The sequence below is a fragment of the Capsicum annuum genome, chromosome 9 (genome assembly GCF_002878395.1).
Source record: "Capsicum annuum cultivar UCD-10X-F1 chromosome 9, UCD10Xv1.1, whole genome shotgun sequence".
Lineage (NCBI taxonomy): Eukaryota > Viridiplantae > Streptophyta > Magnoliopsida > Solanales > Solanaceae > Capsicum > Capsicum annuum.
The window spans coordinates 131636746-131661465 of NC_061119.1; the positions used below are offsets into that span (position 1 = coordinate 131636746).

Sequence of the window (24720 nt, forward strand, 5' to 3'; positions counted from 1 at the left end):
ACACCTGTTTGATAATTTCCACAGATGGCCTAAATTTTACAACATATGTCTAAATCTTTTTGATTTTTTCCAACTGTTATGCTTGAATATCCATGTGCTTGTCGACAACAAACCAGTAGCAAATACACACACCACCATGAAAATTTCATCAATTAGACTTCAATATCCATGTGCCCAACAATACCAAACCAGTAGCAATAACGGCAACAATGTAGTATCTTCTTGCTCCATTTTGTTTCTCTTCAGAATCCTTGACTTTATTCAACAAATCCCAAATTACACGATTTGCTTGTGAAGGGTGTCGTTCTTCATACCAATCAAAGTAATCGCATCCACTCAATTTCTATAAAAAAGAGAACACAATTACAAAGCAATTACAAGTCAATAATTAATCAATTAATTAAATAAATAAAATATTACCTTTGAAATCTTACAAGTAAAAAACCTACGACCCAGATTTTGTTGAGTCCAAGAAGTCTTTAACAGAGCTTCATGACCGCACTTACAATATCAAAAATCTTTATCACAAAAAATAGTGGAAGATGCGCTCGACATTGTCAAGGTCAGTTGGAAAAAATGAAAGTAATAATTTGAAGAATTTGGAATTTGGATAGATAAAAGAAGATAATGATGAAGAAGAAGATTTGAGAATTTACGGTTAAATTTTAGGAGGAAGATGAATATATAAGACAATGGGGGGAAAAATGATCGTTGGGGGCCAAGTGACGGCAAGTTAGCGAAATGTGCCAGAACTGATACTAACACATTTGATGTCTATTTTATTTTACATCTTTTAAATGAACATGTCTACTTGATGCCTATTTTATTTTAGGTGTTTGAACTAAACACCGTCGATGGGTTGCGCCTTTTTTATTTCAATTCACTTTAACCTTTTTAAACGTAGTGGCAATTTTTAATGTCCAACAAAAGTTGAATTTTTTATAATACAACAGATTCTCCATCCGTTATATCAGTTTCCTACCTGTTCTGACATATAGTTTATCTGTTACAATAGGTTGGTCATCTGTTGCATTATCTCAATGTTTTTATCTAAAGTCCATCTGTTGCAATAGTGGAAAGACATGTTTGATAAATTCCAACAGATAACCTACCTGTTGCAACATATGTATAAATCTGTTCGATTATTCCAATAGATGTGTCTTCTGTTGCAACAGATAAAGTCCATCTGTTGCAACATATGTCTAACTCTGTTCTTTTTTTTTCAATAGATGTGTCATCTGTTGCATTATCTTGATGTTTTTATATAAAGTTCATCTGTTGTAATAGTGGGAAGACATGTTTGATAAATTCTAACAAATCACCTACCTGTTGCAATATATGTCTAAATCTGTTCGAATTTTTCAATAGATGTGTCGTCTGTTGCAACAGATACATTATCTGTTGCAATATTTGAATCTAGTATTCCTTTTCAACCAATAAGTTCAAATCTAAGGAATAAATAATATTCATAGACAAAATAAAATAAATCGAAGCCTTCATAAATTAGCTGAAATAAGTCAACGAATAAATAAAATGTAAAAATATTGTTATGGGTACAGATCTCAACAAATACATCAACAACAATTCAAGTATACTGCCAAGGATTGCTTTGACAAGATCAAGCTATAAGGATCTACTCAGTATGGACAAGTTGTTCTTCATCCGGTGCTATGGAATTCGACTTTGCTCATCGTGGATCTTCATTGTCGCTTGCATACAGTTTCTGCGCTTTCTATTCTCCGTATTTTCATAAAAAGAGTAGCATATTGTCAATGTTGTTCAGAAGTAGATTTTTCTACATCCACCTGGAAGCCAGAGTTGGTCAATGCTAATCACGGAGATACAACAAAACAGAAAAGGATAACTCATCTCTTCTAGCAAATCAAACAGGTCTTCCTTCCATTTTAAATTATCCCAAACATATTATATTTCTATTGCAATAATGAATTAACTTTTGGGATAAATTTCTACATGAGAAAGACCCTGTGTGATAATTTCCAATAGATGAACCATCCGTTACAACATATAAATCATCTATTGCCGCAGATAGGTCGTCTGTTGGTATAAATAAAAGTTGTACGAAGAGCTGTTTGATTTGCTAAAACAGACGAGACTTATGTTGCACCAGATAAAGTATCTGGTCCAACAGGTTAGTCAACTATTGCAACAGATGTATATATCTGTTTGATGATTTTCAGCAGATGTGTCATCTGTTGAAACAGATATGTGTCTGTTTGTTCTTTGGACATTGTACGTTGCTCAGTGCAACACGAAGATAGAGGATTTGCAATTTTTCTTTTTTGGATGCTTGATAATGCCCTGGAAATCACTCTTCTTCTCCTCTTAGCCCTAATCTCTAATGGAGCGAATGGAAATAAAATTCTTTTTGATGAAATGGGACCCCTCTTAGATGTTAATTCCTTTATAGAAGCAGTTAATGCATTAATAACATTAATCACTACATCATGTTTCGCCCTGCAGTCTTGACATTTGCATGCAGAACTTTCGCTGGAAGAGGCAAAATCTGTATAACCAGTATGATCATACTCATAATGGTTTTTTTTAAATACTGTAAGAGGAGCATCATTAGCACCAACAGCAGCACCACTACCACCACCAACAGCTCCATCAATAACAACAAGCCCACCCTTCAAAATTATTTTTCTTGTAATGGTTGTTGCTCCAAACAATTCTATTTTTATTCTGTCGATGACCTTAGGGTCCGATAAAGTTTGCACGACCGTAAAGTAAGAAAAAATAACATCTTCAACTCTCGATTGGTCAGAACTAGCGACGGATGCACATTCTAACATAAATCATTACATATATTAGAATGATGATTAGATCATTAAAAAAAATTAATTAAAAGAAAAAAATAATTATAATTATACTTACTGCATCCTTCGGGGGGTTGAAGAGATCAAGAAATTTTACATTTTTATGAGTTTTGGCCGACAACCATCTCAAGATTCTTGGATGGGAAACTCCTTCCTGGTAGTTCACTTGTTGTCTCAAATAAGGAATGGCTTCAAATGCCCAAGCCTATAAAATAATGCCAATAAATCGAAACCATTATAGAGCAAAAAAAATAAATGATATCATAATAGAAGAAAGAAATATTTACCATGAAAGCCCATGGAAAGCCATATAAGTTGACTGTCTTTGGCGCTAACGGAGTCAACAAATATTTGACAGTCATTTTGAAGCTTTCATACCCCCATGGATAGCTGTTAAATGCCTCAAGATCCTCAGAGAGCTTTACTAAATCGAGGCTTATGTTATTGTTAATGTCTCTCGCCCAAAGAATATTATGTACAAACCAAACCAAGCACAATGACTGCTTGTGCTTCTTTGAAAGTCCTTTACCTTTCAACGCTTCTATCAAATTTTTGTTTTTGAAGCTTGGACAAGGTCATCACGATCACACAACTTGCCTTTGCCTTTTTTGGGTGTGCGGGGTGCTTTTTTGGGTTAGAATAGTTATAACTTGAGAAGGAGGATAACATTTTAGTCCAATAACTATGACAAACTCCTTCCAACCAAAACAAACAGGCATGCCACAATAATTTATCCACACCTTATCCATCTTATCTTTGTTTTCATACATAAACCTACGCTTGAAAAGTTCATATACCATTTTTATTTGGAAACGAGCATTGTTATCCTCCGATAAATCAAGATATTTCCTAAAGTAGATATCCTTGAAATAAGCATCCAATTTTTGTTATCGAAGTATTTTTCTGAAGACGTCGAAAGATTTTCCCATGGCTGACTTAACCACAAAATCACCCGTTAAATCTGCGGCACCATCACACTGCATTCTCACAGGATAACGATCAATGCTGAAGGCTTTGACCAACTCTTCGGTGGAAGGGCTATTAGCATCTGCATCATCTCTTTTAAAACATTCCTCCCTCCGTGTTCATCATATTCTTCTCCCGATTGAGATAACACTTGTAGAGCAAGCTCATAGAATTGTGGATGTAGCCTAGCTGCTTCACTTGTTCTTTTACTTGGACTTGATTTGGTTTCTGTTCTTTTGGAAACCATATTATCTAAAATTAACAAGAACATAAAATAATATATTATTGTTGATTAATGCATCATTAAAAAAGAATAACAGTAAATCAAACAAGCAAAATAGTAAAATAACAGTTGTAACAGATCACCGATCTGTTGCACCAGGTAGTATATCTGTTGCAGTATATAACCAAACTGTTGCAGTGGATGAGTAATCTGTTGCAATAATACAAAATATACCACTCATCTTTCAAGAAAGATGAATGGTATGTTCAATAGATCACACAACTGTTGTGACATCATCTGTTGCAACATATGAGTGATCTATTGGAATATTTAAATAATTCGTAGCAACGGCTAAGTAATCTGTTGTGACAATACAAAATATATCACTCATCTGTTGAGAAAGATGAATGGTTTGTGCAACAGGTCACACATCTGTTGCAACACATGAGTGATCTGTTGGAACAGTTATCAACGATCAATATTGTTTATATTTCTTCCAACATAGGGTCGTCTATCGCGACAGATGAATGATCAGTTGGAAAAATCAAGACTTGGACTTTTCCTGTAGGAAGAGTTGGTAGGATTTTATCCAACAGGAGGTCCATCTGTTGCATCAGATCATTAATCTGATGGTTCTTCCATTGCACCAGATGGTTAATTAGTTGCATCAGATTTTTTATTCAAAACTTAATCTGTTGCAACATATGGTAAAACTGTTGCATCAGATTATTAATCTGTTACATCAGAATTGTAATCTGATGGTTCCTCTGGTGTATCAGATGGTTGATCTGTTGCATCATATGATGAATCTGTTGCATCAGATGGTTAGTATGTTGCACCAGATGGGTAATCTGTCGGAGGAAACAGTAGCACGATTTTGTTAAACAAAAAATAGCAATTTTACCATTTTTACCAAGAACAACAACAAACAAATCAAACCAAATTGTCCTTTTATTTTTATAAACACAAACAATAAAAATCAAACTTAAAAAAAATGCAACAAATAACAAAATATCATAATTCACTTCGAAAAGAGAAGAGAAGAGAAGAAATACCAGAAATTAGGGTTTTATTCAAACCGCATTTCAAATTAGTGTAACAAATATTGAAATTGTTAACCAATACTATAAGAGAAGTTGGCTCAAGTTCCTTGTTTTCTTCAAAACTAAAAAGGCCATAAATTTTTACCTGTGAAAGATGAAAAGGACCGATGAAGAATTTGAAACTGTTGTGACCGGAGAGTAAGGTTGTCACATCGATTGAAGTCGAAAAGGAATTGGAATCCCAACTATCTATAGTCGGATGTTGAAGTCGCCGAGGATTGAAATAAGAAATTTGCAGAATAGTTGGTTGGGAGAGAGTTGAGAGAAGCTGTCGAAAGAGGGATGAGAGACAGGTTGATTGAATTGAAGAGGGAAACTCGAAGCCCAACTATTTGTCGTCGGGGGTTGAAGGGAGAAATTTTGCAGAACTATTAGTTGGGAGAGAGTTGAGAGAAGCTGTCGAGAGAGAGGAGAGAGTGGTTGATTTGGATTGAAGAGGGTGTGGGTTGGGTTGGGTTGATTTGTATTTTTAAAAGATTAGAAAGTTTTGAAAATATTAATTAAGTCCACAATTAACTTGATCAAGTTTTCTAATAATGTTTGACCCTATCTGTTGGTCAATTTCATCAATCCTTCATTCAAGACTTAAAAGACACCTATTCTTCAATTTTCTCATGAAACTCTTAATAAATTAATGTATTTTTTTTCCAAAGAAAAGAATAAGAATATAATTTTGACTAAATAAGTTTGATGAGTTAAATAGGTTTATTATTTAAAAATAGTTTAATTACATGGCATGCCAATGAGAAGAGAAAGAGACGTATGAATTTTATTTTTCTTTTAGGGAATAATAGTGATAGTTGGGTCATATTATTATCTCTAGAAAAACAAAAGTGATTTTTGTAGGCAATTCAAAAAATATGAGTAACCATTCAGAAAAATGACCCTTGAAAAAATATATGTTAAGTTTTAGTACCGGTATAATTTTTCTAATTATAAAAATTCTTTTAATAAGATAATGGATATTTTTTCAAAAAAAAAAAAAAAAGAATATAATGGTCTTTTTATTAAATGAGTTTGGTGAGTTAAATAGATTTAGTATTTTTTAAAAGGAGGTTTCAATGACATGGCATGCCAATTAAGAGAGAAGAAGACTTTGAAGTGTTTAGTATTTTTTAAGGAAAAAATTGATAGTTGAGTGATATTATGATACTAAATGAAACATAAGTGATATTTGAGGAAAATTTTCAAAACTCGGTGACTATTTAGGGAATAGCTAGAAATATGATTCAGATGAAAAATAGTTGTCATCGAGTGACTTGTTTGTTTATCTTTTGAGAGGAACGGAGTAAAATGAACCATTTAGAAAACCTGAACGTGATACGTCTAGAAATGAATAAACTTTCATGCATTTGGTCCTTTTTTTGGAGCTATGACAATGAATTGCTGATAGTGCGCAAAGCAAGAAAACCAAAAGACCAAAAAGATGATCACAATAAAAACAAGTGTGTGTGTATGTGGAGAAAGTTTTTCCTATAAGGTGCTATTTTTGTCCGATTTCTGTAGATGAGATACATCAATCAACTTAACATCCTTCTGGAGATAAGATTTATGGAAACTCAATATTTACGTTACCTGATTGAAAAAGGAAAAATCTCACTTGCTAGAGCAAATCTCTATAACTCATATACAAGATCTAGGACCGAAAATAGGGAACAGAGATTACAAGTACTACTTGCACTAAGAGCAGCCAAAACCTATCCAAGAAATTTTATGTAACAGGAAGTTTGCCTATCACATTCTTTAAGTTAGCTTAGAATCAGCAACTTGTGACCTCTTTGAGGGAGAACTAGACTCCCTGGAAGAACTATGTCCAAAGATGTTCAACTTCCCAATTTTTTTTGTGAAGGAACTCATGAATCTCCAGGAGTTAGATTTTTCCATGTTTTTCTTCATACAAACATGATCTTTCTCCAGGTCATTCAATCTCATCCTTATTCGTGCTAGTTCAAGTTTAAGTTCCCTGTTTTCTCGTCTTAGAGAAGCATAATTATCCCTGGGAGACACAGCTGCACTTACAGCACCACTATTTATCCTACATGATCGGTGCATTGGCTTGTGATCATCATCAGGATAAGAACAGAACAAGGCATTTCGAAGCCTGATTTGCTCAAAATAAAGGACCTGTACAATTGATTGCAGTGGGAGGCGTTCATTTTGTGCAGCGTGTGCTCCAGCTTCTTGTGAGAGCTTCTGAAAATTAATCAGCTCGCATAGCCTCCTCCTGTCTGGATCTGATAAGGCCTGATGAGCCTGGAATTTCCATGGATAAAAATCGATAATTAGTCAAAAAGTAATAACTGAAGGAACTGCCCAAGGAAGCTCTGTGACTCGCTTAGTTAGATGAACTTATTAGGTTAGGAGATTCTCTTAAAGGAAACATCATGAACTCAGTGTAAAGTACTTAGATTCTTCATAAAAGGTAGAATATTCGTTTTAAGACATTAGCAAACAGATTAGTAAGAAAAAACACCATATATATGGAACCATATTCATTTAAGTCATTATGAACAGGCTAGTTTTTGAAGAAAGAAAGAACCACATTTTTCTCCTGCCATTAAATTTTAAAACTATTACTCAAACCAATAAGTTTTCTGAGAAGCACATTTCAAGCAATTGGTTGTACGTACTTTAAGGTAGACATCAATTGCTCAATAAAGTCCATCATGGATGGTACGAGCATGCGCTGGTGAGCTTTCAGCAATGGCAATGAACTTGTTCAGCTTTAGGTTTGCATCAGGTGCAATTTCAGCCAGATAATTGTCCACCAGTTTTGCGACTTTGAATAATGCAGTTTGGGATGGCGAAGTAGGGCTTTCAGACTCAAACACTGAGACATCTTCAATATCTTCATCATTATCCTCCTGCTGAGAAAAATTAACCAAGATCCTATGCACTGTGTCAACATCAAATAATGTGTCACCAGCATTACGAATAGAAGGAATGAGAAGATCATCAAGAGTAGCTATGTCTAATTGAAATCCTATCCGCCTCTCAAGATCAAGTCTACAAGCAACTGTGCAATCAAGCATCACAGCATTTCTCAGAAGCCCAAAAAGAATGTTTATGGGAACAACCAATTTCTCAACAGGCATTAGGCTAACAATTGTCTCGACCACAACTTTTTCATGGTTGTCTGAACCAGAAACCACATCAACTTTGGGTTGGCTCGACTGATTCCAGGAAGTGGACTTCTTTGTCAACTCCTTCTGTGCATAGTTAACTAGTGAAGCTGCAATACTTTCAGGCCTAACACCACGACATTTCATTGCTGTTATGACTCGTTGGTACAAGTCAATATGAAGAACTGACAAATCCTCTATCCACCAGTCTCCTTCACACTTGGCTTGGCGGTTCGTATGGAGTCTACCAGAACTACTATATTCCAAACGCGAGAAACTTGAAGCAATTTGCTCAACACAAGCTTTAGAGGCTATAGCATCAATGCATCGCGTAACTATTTTCAGCTCATCAGCCAAAGGGAACAGGTTTTCACATTGTTTAAGGACTTCAACACACATTTCAAGATTCTTGCTTACAACAACCTCAAGATGTTCTTCAGCTCGGGAACCAAGGTTATTTTTTGAATACTCCAAAAAATCTATCACCAGAGAGACAGTGAATGGCTACAAACAAGACTCACAAAGGAACAATGGCTACAAAGAGAATAGAGAACTGAAAGAATTACCTTATGCAATGAAAATGTGCCACCATTTACTACAATCACTATATCAATGGGAACATCTCGAAACACCCTACACAAGATCAAATGGCTGATTAGCAATAAAACAAGAACATGTTATTCAAGCTAGATATGTTACACGTATTCACTTAGGTTTATATATTAGGTATGGATGCTTGCGAGTACAATTGTTCACTTAAGCATTTTGTCAAACGTCTGCGCTGGTGAAGGTTGTTAAAGAAGGCAAGTAATGAGGTAGGGGGACAAAGACACAGTGGAAAATGTTGCTGTTGGTCTACTTCTTTGGCCATTTTTGCATCAAACTAGTTGTGCTCAAATCATAGATTACACTTGTCCAAACCAATGGGCCTCTCTTGTGGGTCATGTCCTTTATAGTACCAATAATTAAAAAACACCCCATTAACTCTCTCAATTCATACCATTCATGTATATATTCTTGTTGCTGTACAATGAAGTTATAAATTTGTTTGTCATATATAAATGTTGAGTAGCAGAAAAAGGGAAGAAGAAAGTGAATAAAACATACAGCTAAAAATGAGGGCAAAGAGAACAGGGGAAAGAAAAAGCGGGAAGAAAAGGTCGTGATTCTGTTTTGACATATATTGATGATTATCTTTTGTTTTAGACTCAAAATAATACATATTTTTTTAATTGGTGTACTAATAGTCATTTTTATTTAAAAAGTGATGCATTTTTAAACACAATCCTAACACTGTTAATTTTTTTTAACAGAAGTCTCCTCACCTTCATATCAGGTAAATATGAGTACCATTAAACAAAGGGAATCAATGCAAAAACACATCAAATAAGCCTTGAGGCATCGACGTTGTATCAATAATTCAGACTTCTCTTATCACTGCATCATTAATTATTTCAATCTATTAATTTCATGGTCTGATAAGACTCATAAAGATCAAAGATGACATCAACTTCTACGTTAGGTGATTCCAGAATCTTCAGCAGGTCAATAGAGGTTGGTTAGAATTTTCATTAGCATCGAAGATTTTGGCTAAGAGAAACTTTATCCGCTGCAACTCAGGCTCGTAGACAACAAAATCTTCCGAGTTAACTTCTTTGAGGTGATTAAATGTCACATTTGTGAAACATTCCACTTGAAGAGATTTTGGGATAGGAACATAATCGTAAAAGGTTGCCACCTAAAACAATAACAATGAACAACTTTTCGAATTTATTAAGTATAAAAATGAGTAAGACATACAAAGTCCACTAATTAACTTCACAAAATATTTTGTATAACAAGAAAATAGTGATGACCTCCTATGCCTAAACAATAAGCATTATACTAACAGAAAGTTGCAATTTAGTTTGAGCAGATGGAATCAACTCGAATGGATCAATTTAGGGAGCTTCTTATCAAGAAAAGAGCAGATGGAATCAACTCGAATGGATCAAAATACATATCATATATGCATAGACGTTTGACAGAATGAAAAACAAAAGAACTCGTTTTTAAAAATGAGGACGTTTGACAGAATGAAGAGTGAAAGGACTAGGAATAGAGAATAAAAGAAGTCAGGACGTGTATAAAGAAAAAGAGGTTCCCTTAATACACTTGGATATTGAGCACAGGTTGGTGGGAAGGTTGCGCACCAATAAATTCAGATGTTGTTGTTATGGTTTGCGTTTTATATTGTTGATAGATAGCTAAATTTATTTACATCAACAGGTGTTTACTGATGGATTAGTCAATGATATTTTACTTTCTTTTCAGTTGCTTGCTCTGTCGTTAACGTATTATTTTTGGGTCGCAACTATCTTGCGGAGTGAAGCACTGAAACTGCTTAAGTTATGAATTATCAACTCTGTCAAGATGATGTTAGTAATTGCTTCCTTATACTGCTTATGGTGTGCAACCCAAATATACTTGGTTCGTCCTCGTTGGCCAGCTATTGGTGAAGAGGCTGATCTCGGAGTTCTTATGTTTATTGGAATATATTTTTTCCTCCCTCATTGGTTGTGCATTCTGTCCATGAACACAAGAGATCCCCAAGAACTTATGCCCTTATGACTAAATCATAATGACTAGTGACACAGAAAATCTCAAGACTCAAACTGATTCAAGCCCTTGTCAGCAATATTTTGCAGATGAGGTTTTTTTGGAGGGAAAAAATAGTGTGATAGAAAGGTGATTGACTGCTGTTAAAAAAATTAACGGTGTTAGAGTGATGACTAAAAATGCACCAATTAACTAAATAAAAAGGACTATTAGTGCTCTAGTTGAAAGAATATGTATTGTTTTGTGTCTAAGGAAAAGGTAATGTATGATTTTGAGCCTTTACTCTATATTGCTCTTTGTCCTTTAACTTTCATCACTTCACTGTCGCTTTGTCCTTTCATATTTCATTTCGAAAAGTAAGAAAATTAAATAATTTTACTTCTACTGGAGAACAACATCAGAGTAAATGGTAAAGTTGTCATCATATGATCAGAAGATTACGGATTCAAGTTTTGAAAACTGTCTCTAGCACAAATGCAAAATAAGACAATCTACAATAAATTTTTATGATCGAATCCTTCCTCGAACCATGCACCTGATAAATCGTTAATTTGATGACTTGCTAGCACCTTTTAAGCCTAAATTATCATGCTTTTTCATTGATTTGATGGTAATCTCTTACTTAATGCTCATTTATGTAGGTAAAAGTAAAAAGGAAAGATGGGCAAGTCATTCAAGTCAACAAAAAGCCAAATGTGAAGGAAAAGAGTCCTCCGTTTAGCATCTACTTTGGAGCTGTTATCCATCTGCTTTGGATCCTCTCAAGCAGATCAAGAGCAAGGTGATAATTTTGTAATTTTGTCAAATGTGAAAGTAGGGCCTAAAGAAGGGCTCCTAGCTCATTTTTCAAGACCTAACCTTCATCTTTTGAACTTAGCATCTCTTTTAGCATCATAACTTCTCTCTTTTCATCTTAGCACCTATCTTTTCATCGTAGAAGAATTTTGTACTAAGCTTGAATGAAAATATACGTTAGTGATTTTTCATTGAAGATTTATTGAAAATCCAAGTTTGGAACTACATTCTCTCTACTTCTCATGGATGAAGTCAATGATAACTTTGGTATATTTTTACCTTTTTTATCTATGAGTAGCCAATTCTAAATCTTGGGTTATGCTTGATTAGGTTTTGGTAGTGTATGGGTGCTAGCTGATTATTCTTCTAATTAGTTATTTGTGATGGGTGTTGCATTTAGTCCATGAATTAACTAAGAGTTGGGGGTTCCAAACCCTAACCACCCTTGAACCCATGTCATTCTTGAAAGAGGGGACATGGGTGAGTAACAAATGCAACCAATAACTTGATTCATTTCATTTAATAACATATCTTAGACATAAGGATGTCCATTGAGGCAATAGATGTGGAAAATTGTCACACTTGTGAGGTGTTCAAAAGAACCCATTTGTGAAATTTGGTGTAATAATTGAAAGATTTACATTAAAACATTGACATTTAGTCTGCCCATGACTTTTAGCTAAAAGTTGGATAAATTGTCAAGTACCCATGCATGAACCCACTCCTAGAATTGTATAACCCCAAGACCTATTCTCAATTGAAGTCACTTTTAGCATTTTTCAACGTCAAGATAGTGCTCTAAAATTGAAGTAATTATCACTATAAACACATTCAAACTAATTCCCCCATTTTAAATTTATGTTTGTTTTATTCACATTATGGGACATTACGGGTCATCTTTTAGTAGACTATCAACACTCTCGAGTTTTGAATTTCATGCTTTCACTCCTTGTGGATTTGATCCCAACCTAAGTTGGGTTATTGTATTGACAATGATCACTTACACCCATTCAAGAGTGTAATTTGAGCGTTATAAAAAATAGCGTTGTAGCCAGAGAGTAAAACATAGTTTTTACTCTTGTAGTGTTTTCAGTTACTTTGGGTTAGCCGTAGTGTTTTATTTTACATTGTTCGGTGTTTTTGTTCTTTCTCAGGTGTGTATAATAGTATTCACGATACTATGAGTCAATATGGTAGTAATACTGGGACGATTGATGGGAATCTTGAGGACGAGGACCACCTCGGTGATGCGGGCTGAGATAGTGTTATTCGTATTCTACCGGGGAAAGGAAATATAGTATTTCACGTTACTAGCGTGATGATTCACTTGCTTGAAAGGAGATGGTTATTTGGAGGCCAAGCACATGAGGATGCTAATCTACACTTGATGAATTTTATTGAGGTGTATTCTCCATTTGACATGCCCTGCATATCTCAAGAGTCAATCCGGTTGTGTCTTTTCCCATTCTCTTTAATGAAAAAAACGGTCTTATAGTTGCGGTCTTTGCCTGCGGGGTCTATTACTTCATGGAAAGATACTTTCCCCTTCTCGAATATTGCAACTAAGGGATGAAATCATTAACTTTCGCCAACTTAATGGCAAACCATTATATGAGGCTTGATAACGATTCAACAACAAGTTAATACAATGTCCAAATCATGAGGTTCAAGATAAAATGCTCCTTCAAATTTTCTATAGGGCATTGGATCAATTAAACAAGATGGAAGCTGATAATGCGACTGGGGGTTCTCTTGTCAGACTATCGTATGGTGTTGCATCAACTTTATTAGATCAAGTGACCAAGCAAAGTAGAGGTGGAACACAAGAGATACTGAGGTGGCCGTGGGGGCTCCCTCCACATCTTTTATGAGCCAAGACCAAAATAAAAAGATGAAGAAAGAGATGTAAATATGCCTATCGTAATGACATAACTTGATCTTCTCACCAAGCATGTGATGGGAGATCCTCCCAAGGCAGTTAACGTTATTGCTTCTAAGAGTGCTAAAGCTTATGATGATGAGCAAACGGAGTCCTTTGATGAAGAAATTCAGTTCTTGTCGAACCATTCGGGGGGTTCCCGTCTTACCTATCAAAAGCAAGGTGGGAATCAAGGTTGGAAGGAAAGAGATCGTGATATAGATTGGCGTGATAGAGATCAGGATTGAAGAGATAAGAAAAGAGATTATGATCAGTACGTCCTCTACATGATCGGGCAAAGGGTAAAGAGTCAAGTTCCATTGACCCGAATAAGCTAAAAAATGACGATACCTTGCTCAGATTTTAATGGGTGTTGGGGGGACCGACAAGATGGTGAGAGAAATGAAAGGTAACTTATCACAACTAAATCAAACAGTGACATCTCAGTCAGCCTCTATCAAGTAACTTGAAACTCAATTAGGCCAAATCTTGGTACAACTTAATGCAAGTCCAAAGGGTGGATTACCTATTGACACGATTGTAGATCTTAAAAATGATTCACACATCATGGCTATTGTCACTATGAGTGGTCAGACTCTTGGTAAAGATGTTGTTGATCTTGGTGAAGACCCTAATGAAAAGACAAACTAAGAACAAGCCAATGCAAAGAGAAAGCGGCTAGAAGATCCAAATGATAATGATCCAAAGCCTAATGAGACAAGTGTTGAATGACTGGAGGTAGTTGGAGAAAATGCTAGAAGTGAGAAAGCTCCTAGGTGGTTGATGATGATACTATAAAAGTGAATAAAACTCCAATTGTTCCATTGCCACAAATCAAAATTCCTTTCTCATTCCCACAAAGGCTCAAGAAGAAGGATGATAATACCAAGTTTAAGAAGTTTTTTGCGAAGTTTAGTAATTTATCGGTGAATATTCATTTGCTAGAAGCCTTACAAGAAATGCGCGGGTATGCTAAATTTATGAAGGACTTAGTTACAAAGAAGCGAGTCATGGATTTTGAAACAATTAAGATAACCCATAATTGTAGTGCTTAATGTTTAGCATAATGATGGTGAAGAAAGAAGACCCGGGTACATTTACTATTCCTTGCACTATCGGTGTCTACAAATTTGGAAAAATATTGTGTGATCTTGGGGCAAGTATTAATTTGATGCCATTTGCCGTATTTCAAAAGTTGGGCTTTGGTACTTCTAAGCCTATCACTATGAGGCTTCTAATGGACGATAGTTCAATTAAAAATCCCGTTGGTGTGTTGTATGATGTTTTGGTGAAAGTTGATCCGTTTATCTTTCCGGCTGACTTCGTTATTCTTGATTGTGAGATTGATCATGAGGTCTCAATCATTCTTGGTAGGCCATTCTTGGCCACCAGAAGGGCTTAGTTGATGTGGAATTAGGTGATATAAAGTTCTGGGTGAACAATGAAGAAGTTTTCTTCAATGTGTGTAAGTCTATGAAGCAACCTATGGACTTGCAAGTTATTTCGATGATTGATGTGGTTGATGATGAGGTAGCTAACACCATTGAAATTGATCTTATGAATAACCCCTTGGTGGGTGTATTATGGGACTTTAGAAGTGACGTAATTGGAGAGTATGATGAAGTGGTTGCTTCATTGACGGATCTTGGATTTTATACCAAGAATTCGACAAAATTGGATCTTGATTTGAAAAATCATGAGAGTCCACCCGCCAAGCCATCCATTATTGAACCGCCTCAACTCAAACTTAAGACGTTACGATCCCACCTCCAATATGTCTTCTTGGGTGATTATAATACGTTTCCAATCATTGTTGCGGGTGATCTTAAACCTTGCCAAATGAATTCCTTAAAATCAATTGCGAAAAAGTTTATTTGTGCTATCGGGTGGACTATAGCGGACATTATAGACATTGCTCCCAAAATTTTCTCATAAAATCAAGCTAAGTGTTGATCATGTTCCTAGTGTGGAACACCAAAGAATACTAAATCAACCAACGTAGGAGGTAGTCAAGAAAGAAATCATTAAGTGTCTTGATGCGGGAGTTGTTTACTCAATTTCTAATAGCACGTGGGTGAGTTTGGTCCAATGCGTTCCCATGAAGGGCTAAATAACAGTGGTCCCAAATGAGAATAATGATCTTTTACCTATGCATCCGGTCACGGGTTGGAGAGTGTGTATGGATTATCATAAATTAAACTCGTGGACTGAGAAAAACCATTTTTCCATGTCCTTTATGGATCAAATATTGGATAAACTAGCCAGTCAAGGTTGGTATTACTTTCGTGATGTTTACTTGGGGTACAATCAAATTTGCATCGCCTTGAAAGACCAAGAAAAGACCACCTTCACTTGTCCCTATGGCACATTTGCTTTCAAGCGCATGCCCTTTGGGTTATGCAATGCACCAGCCACGTTTCAACGATGCATGTCATCTATTTTTGCGGATATGGTAGAGGATACAATGGAGGTTTTCATGGATGACCTCTCCGTGGTTGGGGATTCATTTGATTCTTGCCTTGATCACTTAAGTAAAGTCCTTGAACAATGTGTAGAGAATAATCTTATTTTGAATTGGAAAAAATGTCACTTCATTGTCAAGGAAAGCATTGTTCTAGGCCATAAAATTTTGGGAAAAGGCATCCAAGTGGATCAAGCAAAAATTGAGGTGATTGCTAAGTTACCCTCACCGATCTCCGTGAAAGGCGTTAGAAGTTTTCTTGGTTATGTCGGGTTCTATCAGCATTTCATTAAGGATTTCTTAAAGATCGCTCACCTTTGTGCAAGCTCCTTAAAAAGGAGGCAAAATTTGAGTTTGATGGTGATTGTGTAAAGGCTTTCAATTGTCTTAAGGAACTCCTTGTGTTGGCTCCTATTATAGTGGCTCCGGATTGGTCATCGCCCTTTAAAATAATATGTGATGCAAGTGTTGGTTCTCTAGGTACGATATTGGGCCAAAGAAAAGAGAAGCTTTTCTACCCGATTTACTTTGCAAACAAGACGTTAAATGATGCTCAACATAATTATACGATTATGGAACAAGAATTATTACTGGTGGTGTATGCTTTTGAAAAGTTTCAAGCCTATTTATTAGGCACAAAAGTGGTTGTGCACATGGATCACACCTATCTTAGATATCTCATGGCAAAGAAAGAGGCAAAACCTTAATTGATTAGGTGGATATTACTCTTGCAAGAGTTCGATTTTAAAGTGAAAGATCGAAAGGGGTTTGAAAATCAAGTAGCCAACCATATTTCCTGCCTTGAATCCAATCATGAGAAGTTGGGTGAGATTGATATTGATGACACCTTTCTTGATGAGCTAGTCATGTCACTTTTGGGAAGCATTACACCTTGATATGATGATTATACTAACTATATTTATGAGTGGTGTGCTTTTTGATAAGCTCAATCATTATTAAAAGAAGTGGTTCCTATTTGATGTGAAAAAGTATTTTTGGGATGAACCATTCTTATTTAGGGAATGTGTAGATGGTGTGATCCGTTGGTGTATCATGGAGGCAGAAATGAGAGATATTCTTGAGGCTTGTCACTCCTTTTCGTTCGATGGTCATTATGGTAGGATTCGAACAGCCGCCAAGGTTCTTTAAAGTGGATACTATTGGCCTACCCTTCATAGAGATGCTTATAAGTTGGTCAAAACATGCCCTCAATGTTAACTGCAAGTTGGTGTTTTAAGGAAGCATGAGATGCCTCTTAAGCCCAATCTCGTGGTTGAACTATTTGATGTGTGGGGGAGTAATAAATATATCTTGGTAGCCATCGATTATGTCTCAAAGTGGGTGGAAGTCATTGCTTTACCAAATAATGAAGGCAAGAGTGTCACTTTTTTCTTGAAGAAGTATATCCTTACAAGGTTCGGGACTTCAAGGGAAATTATTAGTGATAGCGGCTCTCATTTTGGTAACCGGGTCTTCGGTGCTTTGCTTGATAAGTATGGGGTGAAGCATAAGGTTGCTCTTCCTTATCATCCCCAAACTAGTGGCCAAGTTAAAGTTTCAAACCGTGAAATCAAGTCCATCCTTGAGAAAATCGTGAATGTTGGTCATACGAATTGGGCAAGACAACTCGATGATGCTCTTTGGGCATATAGAATAGCTTATAAAACTCCTATTGGTGTGTCCCCCTACCAATTGGTGTTTGGGAAGGCTTGTCACTTACCCGTTGAGTTAGAACATAAGGCTTTATGGGCTTTGAGGAAGTTGAATATGGATTGGGAGGACACTTCAAAATTGAGGGTGAATCAACTTCATAAGTTGGAAGAGTTTTGTCTCAAGGCATATAAAAGATCCGTGTTGTATAAAGAAAAGATAAAGAGGTGGCATGATGATAAAATCTTAAAGTGAGAGTTTCATGTAGGTGATAATGTCCTCCTCTTCAATTCAAGATTGAAACTCTAAGCGGGGAAGCTTAGATCAAAGTGACCAGGCCCGTTCATGATCTCAAATGTTTACCCGAGTGGAGCTATTGAGTTGGAAGATCACGAAAAGAAGAAATTTGTGGTGAATGGCCAAAGATTGAAGCACTACTATATAGGTGGACCTGGAGCGACTAAGGTTGAGTCACTTCACTTCAAAGATCCAAAATGATGACCAAGTGATGTCATGTCACGACTATAACTACGACGCTTCTTAGGAGGCAATCCAAGATTTATTTTTGATACAAATTTTATCTTAGTTTTGATTGATGCATGTAATATCATAAAATTTGGGTGCGAAAAGGTTGGCTCGGAGGCTCAAAACTAAGCTCCGAACCAAGAACTTTGTAAAGAAAAATCATGTGCCAAGATGGAACAACTTGCGCTGCACCTGCTTGAGTAGGTCATCCGCAGGTGAGGGGCAAATGGAACACAGTTTCACTGGAGTAAACTGCCTGGACCTATGCTGGACTTGTTGTAGCAGTATAGTCTCAGGCCAGGCACATCATGGACATAAGTGACCTAAAGTGGAAGCCAAAGAACTGGAAGTTACTGTCCCAACATGCGCTGGAACTGCTTAGTCCAGGCACAGGTCCATCACATCTTGGACACACATCAAGCTGCTACATACTGTCCCGATCTGCGCTGGAATTACTTAAGCAGTCCAGCCACAGGTACAAAGCAGATGAGACGCAGTTGAGTAAATAAATTCTTGAAACTTCATAATGGGTAGGATCTTGTTGGGCTGACCCGACCCGGTCATCCCAAAATCTTTTTAAACTCTTAAAAAGTGCCAAAATCAGTCCACACTTCAACTTTTCTCATTGCAACTCCATTCCAACGGGTCTTTTCTCTCACACTCTAACATTCTCTCCTTTTTTAACAATAATTAAGCTAACACATATTAAGATAATTTTTTGGGACTTGTTGTTCAGTTTTCTCTCTCAAAGCAAGTTAAAGGTATGCTCTCTCTTGTTTTTATTTTTGAATTCTCTTAAAGAATGGACATAGTGCTCCATACCTCATGATAATTGGTCATTTAAAGTTGGTTTTTGTGAGCTTATTGGGATGATTAATACTTGTTGAAATAATTATGCTGTAATTGGAGCCTTGTTTCACTAAGTTGATTCATGATACTCTCTTAAATGAAGCTAGTGCACCGTGCGTTTGACAAAATATCCATTAAACCTTTCTTTCTTATTTTGTATGGTGGGTGGCTTGTTCTCTTGTGCTTTTGTTTAGAGATGATTTGGTGAGATGAGCTTGTTCTCTTGTTCTTGTATTCTCTTTCTCCAAGTTCTTAGTTAGCACGCCCACCATGTGTTTGTTGAAATGGCAATAAGAGAGAAATATCTTGTATGCTTGTAATGATCAATGTGATTCTCCTTAAGGCATACTGTGGTCATTTTTTTTGCATCATTATGAGTCCAATTGATCCTAAAAATAAAATATTCGATAGTCATTGGTTGAGGGAGTTTGTTGAGAAATATGGCATCCATGGTTGTTTTTGGTCACTATGCCTAACCGGGAGACATGAATGCTTGCCTTGCCCAATGATAGATTGGATGACATCATTCTTAAGGGTATTGGTCATTCTTGTTTCCATTGGGGGTTTTGGATATCCTATGAACTAGTTTTGTGAAATATGAAGAATGTGAGATAATTTAGAGCCCAAGTGATTAAGTGTTGTAATGAATAAATCCCATGGGCTCTAACGATGAAGTTACCTTGCATCTATCAAACAAACATTTTTTTCTTATCTTTAATTTTCTTTCTTAACATACAAAATTATAAAAACATGTTTTACATTTTCTCTTTTGTTTTGGTTGTTTTGTTTCTTTCTCATATGTATGTCTCCAAGGAAGAACTTTCCACGAGAAGTAAGAAAGGGTAATACCCCGGATAAAGGCAAAGAAAAAGCTACTTCCTCAAAGGGAAAAGAATCAGTCTCCAAAAATAGTTTGAAAGTCCTAGATATCCAAACTACCATTGATCGTACATGGGAGGTTGGAAAGGAAGCGAATCAAATTCAGTTTAGTGTGGATGATGTGAAGGAGTTATATGGTGATTGGGTAACTACTCGGGGCTTCAATCCTGAGAAGGTCTTTAGCATGAAGGGAGTTGACACCCATTTCTCCAAAATTATCGCCGAGGTTAAAGAACGGGTATGGGAACTCTTCACAGATATGACGCCTTCCACTCACCCATTATGCTTCTTATCAAAAATTATTTGAGAATTCTATGCTTCCTACGTTGTTCTACACAATGAACAAAAATATAAAATACCAATTGTCGAACAATCGTGTCTCGAGAGTGTATTAGTTCGAGGAGTGAAAGTACCTTGCACGGCCTCGGAGATCAATGTGCTCTATTTTGCTTGTGACTTAGATTCTGCGGTAAAGTGCAAGAAGATGATATTTGGCGGGCGTCAATATTTTTCGTGTCTTGCTAGGGTAATTTTTAAGGGTCTTCCTCCATGGGATAATGGTTTAGGTCAAATTAAGAGGAGAGATCTTTCGATCAAGCCAAACATTGGCTTGGTTTTATGGGTAAACATCTACTCCCCTCAACAAATGACCAAGATGTCATGATTGATAGGGCTATCATTGTCATATGAATCATGAATAAAATTGCTATTAATACAGGTGAATTGATAGCAAAGATGATGAAGTTAAGGTCAAAGAAACCGGGCACTTTATTGCCCTTTCGACACTTATATCTATGCTTTGCCTTAAGTTCAAAGTCCCGCTACTCTCTAAGATTGATAGACGGGTTACATGAACCGAAGTTATTGAAGACACACATTACAAAGATGAGGATAACCCTACTGGCATAAAGAGAAAAGCTTTGGTTTTGGTAGACTCAAGTGTGGAAGGGTTGCCGAGCTCAGAGGGGATGGAGATCCCTACGGATTCTACACTTGATGTTGAGATTCATCATGATTCCACCGATACTCCTCCATCATCAAGCACTGCACCACCACTTTGGCCCACACAATCGGCACGATCTTCTACGGTGATGTTTCCCAAGGTTGATTTTTTGACTTTGGCAAACATTGCTACTCTTACCCGATTGATGGCAGACATTCCCTAGTTCATTCAGGCTACTATATCACCTCTACGTTCCGGCATAGCAAAGTTAGAGAAGATAGTGGCCACACGTGAGATGATGGGAGATTATGAGAGGGTGGTATATGTGAGGGCGGACCTTGATAGTTTACGAGCGGATTTTCACTCTAGACAACCTCCTTTGGTCTTGATGAAGTGGAGATTACTTTTTCACCAGAGAATTCTAGCCTAGTGCTTCCATTTGATGATTTGTTTGGAGAGGGTCATGAGGACATTGATGATGAGGCCGAGGGTGATCTTATAGAGGGGCTACCTGAGGCACGACTGGTTGAGCTCGCCTTGTAATTATCTAGGGATGAGGAGCATGCGTGGATGGTTGGGGCTAGTTCTAGCACTCGACATGATGATGAGTCACCCTTTATAGTAGACTCAATGAAAGGAGCCTAGTCTGACGAGGTTCCTATTGAGACAGTGCGATCATTCACTGATAGGGATCCAAGCACCTAGTACGCCATAGGGAGTCTCTACCCTCCTCTACTCTCTTTTACTTTTGCATTGAGGATAATGTAATATCTTTAGTTGGGGGTGGGACATTTTTATGATTTATTTGATGACCGGTACCTACTATTTCAATTTATGGCATTTGGTTGGAAAGATTGTATGGACATACTCTATGTTATTACTTTGATGTTTGTGTGTACACGCTACATTTTGTCATGTTTGTTTACTTTAGCCCTTGTAGGTCTTGTTTTGTTTTTATTTTTTTAATTATTATTGACATTACTTTGGATGAGCCCTTTTCGGGCATTTTGATAATAATGTTAAATATTGTCGTTTTGTTGTTGAATCTATGTCATGTGCTTAATTTAAATATGGTATCCAATTGTGCGCATTGCTCTTGTCTCCTTTTGTATATACGTGTCTAATAAAATTCAAGGGTTTTCTTCGAAATTTAGTTCTTTCCTAAGGAGCAAAATTTCATTTTCTCTTTCTTTTGATCTTGTATTTTTATTTTTATTTTAGTTTAGTTTCTGTCGAATCGAGTGATCATTCACCCATGAGGGATGACGAGGCGACATCCTTAGGTGAAGTATCTAGTCATGTTGGTTAACTAGGAAGAAACAAAAGTTCAAAAATACTTTCAAAATGTCATTAGCAAGAAATGAAATTATTTTGAGAAAAAAACCAAAAATATAGTTTTCTTTTTGAGAAAAAAAGGATCAAGGACGTTTTTGGAGCTTTCTTTTGAATAAGACCATTAAACTCAATTTTTGGTTTTCTCTTTACAAGTATGGGTCTTTTACTCGGAGTAACTTATGAAGCTCAAATTGCTTAAATTGGTTGGGAGATTAAATTTCTACTCTATGAGTACGACGCCATGTGTGGGGAGATTTTTGAATAATTCTTGTACATATGTGTAGTCTAGAACTTGCCCTAGGTGTATTCAAAGAGAAATTCGAGGCAAGCTTGGTTTGGAGGATGACCTGAGGCCCTTTTTGACCCATCACATAGCCAAATTTCCACCTTAACATTGTTCCCAGTTAATCCATTTGAGCTTTTTTGCCCTTCTTTCTTTCTTATTGTAATGATAACCATGCTAAAACACCTAAACCCTTTTGAAAATCTCTCTTTCGTCACTTAACCCCTTTGATGCATTGAATAGCCTAGCCCATAGAACTTAAAAAAATAAAAGAAAAATTAGATGAGTGAGGGGCTAAGAAGGTCTTATAGGTAGAAAATCTCTTGAAAAAGTTAAAGAAGTGAAGAAAGAAAATGGTGGATTTGAATTATTTGGTAAATGTTAAAAAAAAGTTAGAAAAATATGAGAAATAATTTGAAGAAGAATAAGGTGGGTATTTTGAAAATTTGGGGGTAGAAATGATTAATTGATTGCATCAAAGGAGGTATTTTAGTCACTTGATCCATATATATTTCTTCCCGCACCTTAAACCTTCATCTTGACCTGGAAGACCCTGGGGATTCCAAACTAAGTACGTCTATATTAGTGGTGAAAAACATAAAGGGCAAGCCTATGGTTCTATTCAATGTACTTGAATTTTTTTGTGAGAGTGAGTGTGAATTTTGTCTTCATTTGAGCTCCTTTAAGAATTGAAATATCTTTTTTGTATGGAGCAAACTCTTGCATGTGAGCGGCATCGGTACTTTTGGGTAGAGGGTGAAGTTTTACTATCGGTTTGGATAAATGAGTGATGTAAGTTGCATTGTGAGGATTGATACAATCTTTGATGATTTTGTGTCTTATCTTAAGATGCTTTGTGATTTGGTAAGTTCATTTGATACAAACTTACATCTTTCCTTCATAAATATGTGCTTATTGAAAATTTTTGTTTTACTTGTTGTCATGAATGTTTGGAAAGTGTTTGTAGAGTTTTATTAGCTTATTACTTTAGTATAGCTTTCTTTTGGGTGAATTTGAGTTTAAAACCCTATCTCATTGAATTATTCTTGGTTTCTTGAGGACAAACAATAGTTTAAGTTTGGGGGGTTGATAAGTCGTTAATTTGACAACTTGCTAGCACCTTTTAAGACTAAATTATCATGCTTTTCCATTGATTTGATGGTAATCTCTTAATTAATGCTCATTTATGTAGGTAAAAGTAAAAAGGGAAGATAGGCAAGCCATTCAAGTCAACAAAAAGCCAAATGTGAAGGAAAAGAGTCATCCGTTTCGCATCCACTTTGCACCCGCTTTGCATCTGCTTTGGAGATGCTATCCATCTACTCTCCATCTGCTCTCCATCCGCTTTGGATCCACTCAAGCAGATCAAGAGAAAGGTGGTAATTTTGTAATTTTGTCAAATGTGGAAGTGGGGCCTAAAGAAGGGTTCCTAGATCATTTTTCAAGACCTAGCCTTCATCTTTTAAACTTAGCATCTCTCTTAGCATCGTAGCTTCTCTATTTTTATCTTAGCACCTATCTTTTCATCTTAGACGAATTTGTACTAAGCTTGAATAAAAAATATATGTTAGTGATTTTCCATTGAAGATTTATTGAAATTCCAAGTTTGGAACTACATTCTCTCTACTTCTCATGGGTGAAGTCAATGATAACTTTGGTATATTGTTATCCTTTTTATCTATGAGTAGCTAATTCTAAATCTTGGGGTTATGCTTATTTAGGTTGTGGTATTGTATAGGTGTTAGCTAATTATTCTTCTAATTAGTTATTTGTGATGATTGTTGCATTTAGTCCATGAATTAACTAAGAGTTGGGGGTTCCAAACCCCGACCACTCTTGAACCCATGTCGTTCTTGAAAGAGGGGATATAGGTGAGGAATAAATGCAACCAATAACTTGATTCATTTTATTTAATGACATCTCTTAGACATAAATATGTCAATTGAGGCAATAGATGTGGAAAATTGTCACACTTGTGAGGTGTTTGAAAGAACCCATTTGTGAAATTTGGTGTCATAATTGAAAGATTCAATATAATATATTGACATCTAGCCTACCCATGACTTTTAGCTAAATGTTGGATAAATTGTCAAGTACCCATGCATGAACCCGCTCCTAGAATTACATAACCCTAAGACCTATTCTCAATTGAAGTCACTCTTAGCATTTTTCAACGTCAAGATAGTGCTCTAAAATTGAAGTAATTATCACTATAAACACATTCAAACTAATT

At 36.2% G+C, this 24720-nt stretch overlaps 1 pseudogene; it reads right to left on the reverse strand.

Moving 5' to 3' along the window:
• Positions 1-6585: 6585 nt before the first annotated feature.
• LOC107842715 lies at positions 6586-9122 on the reverse strand (annotated as a pseudogene).
• Between the last annotated feature and the right edge of the window lie 15598 nt (positions 9123-24720).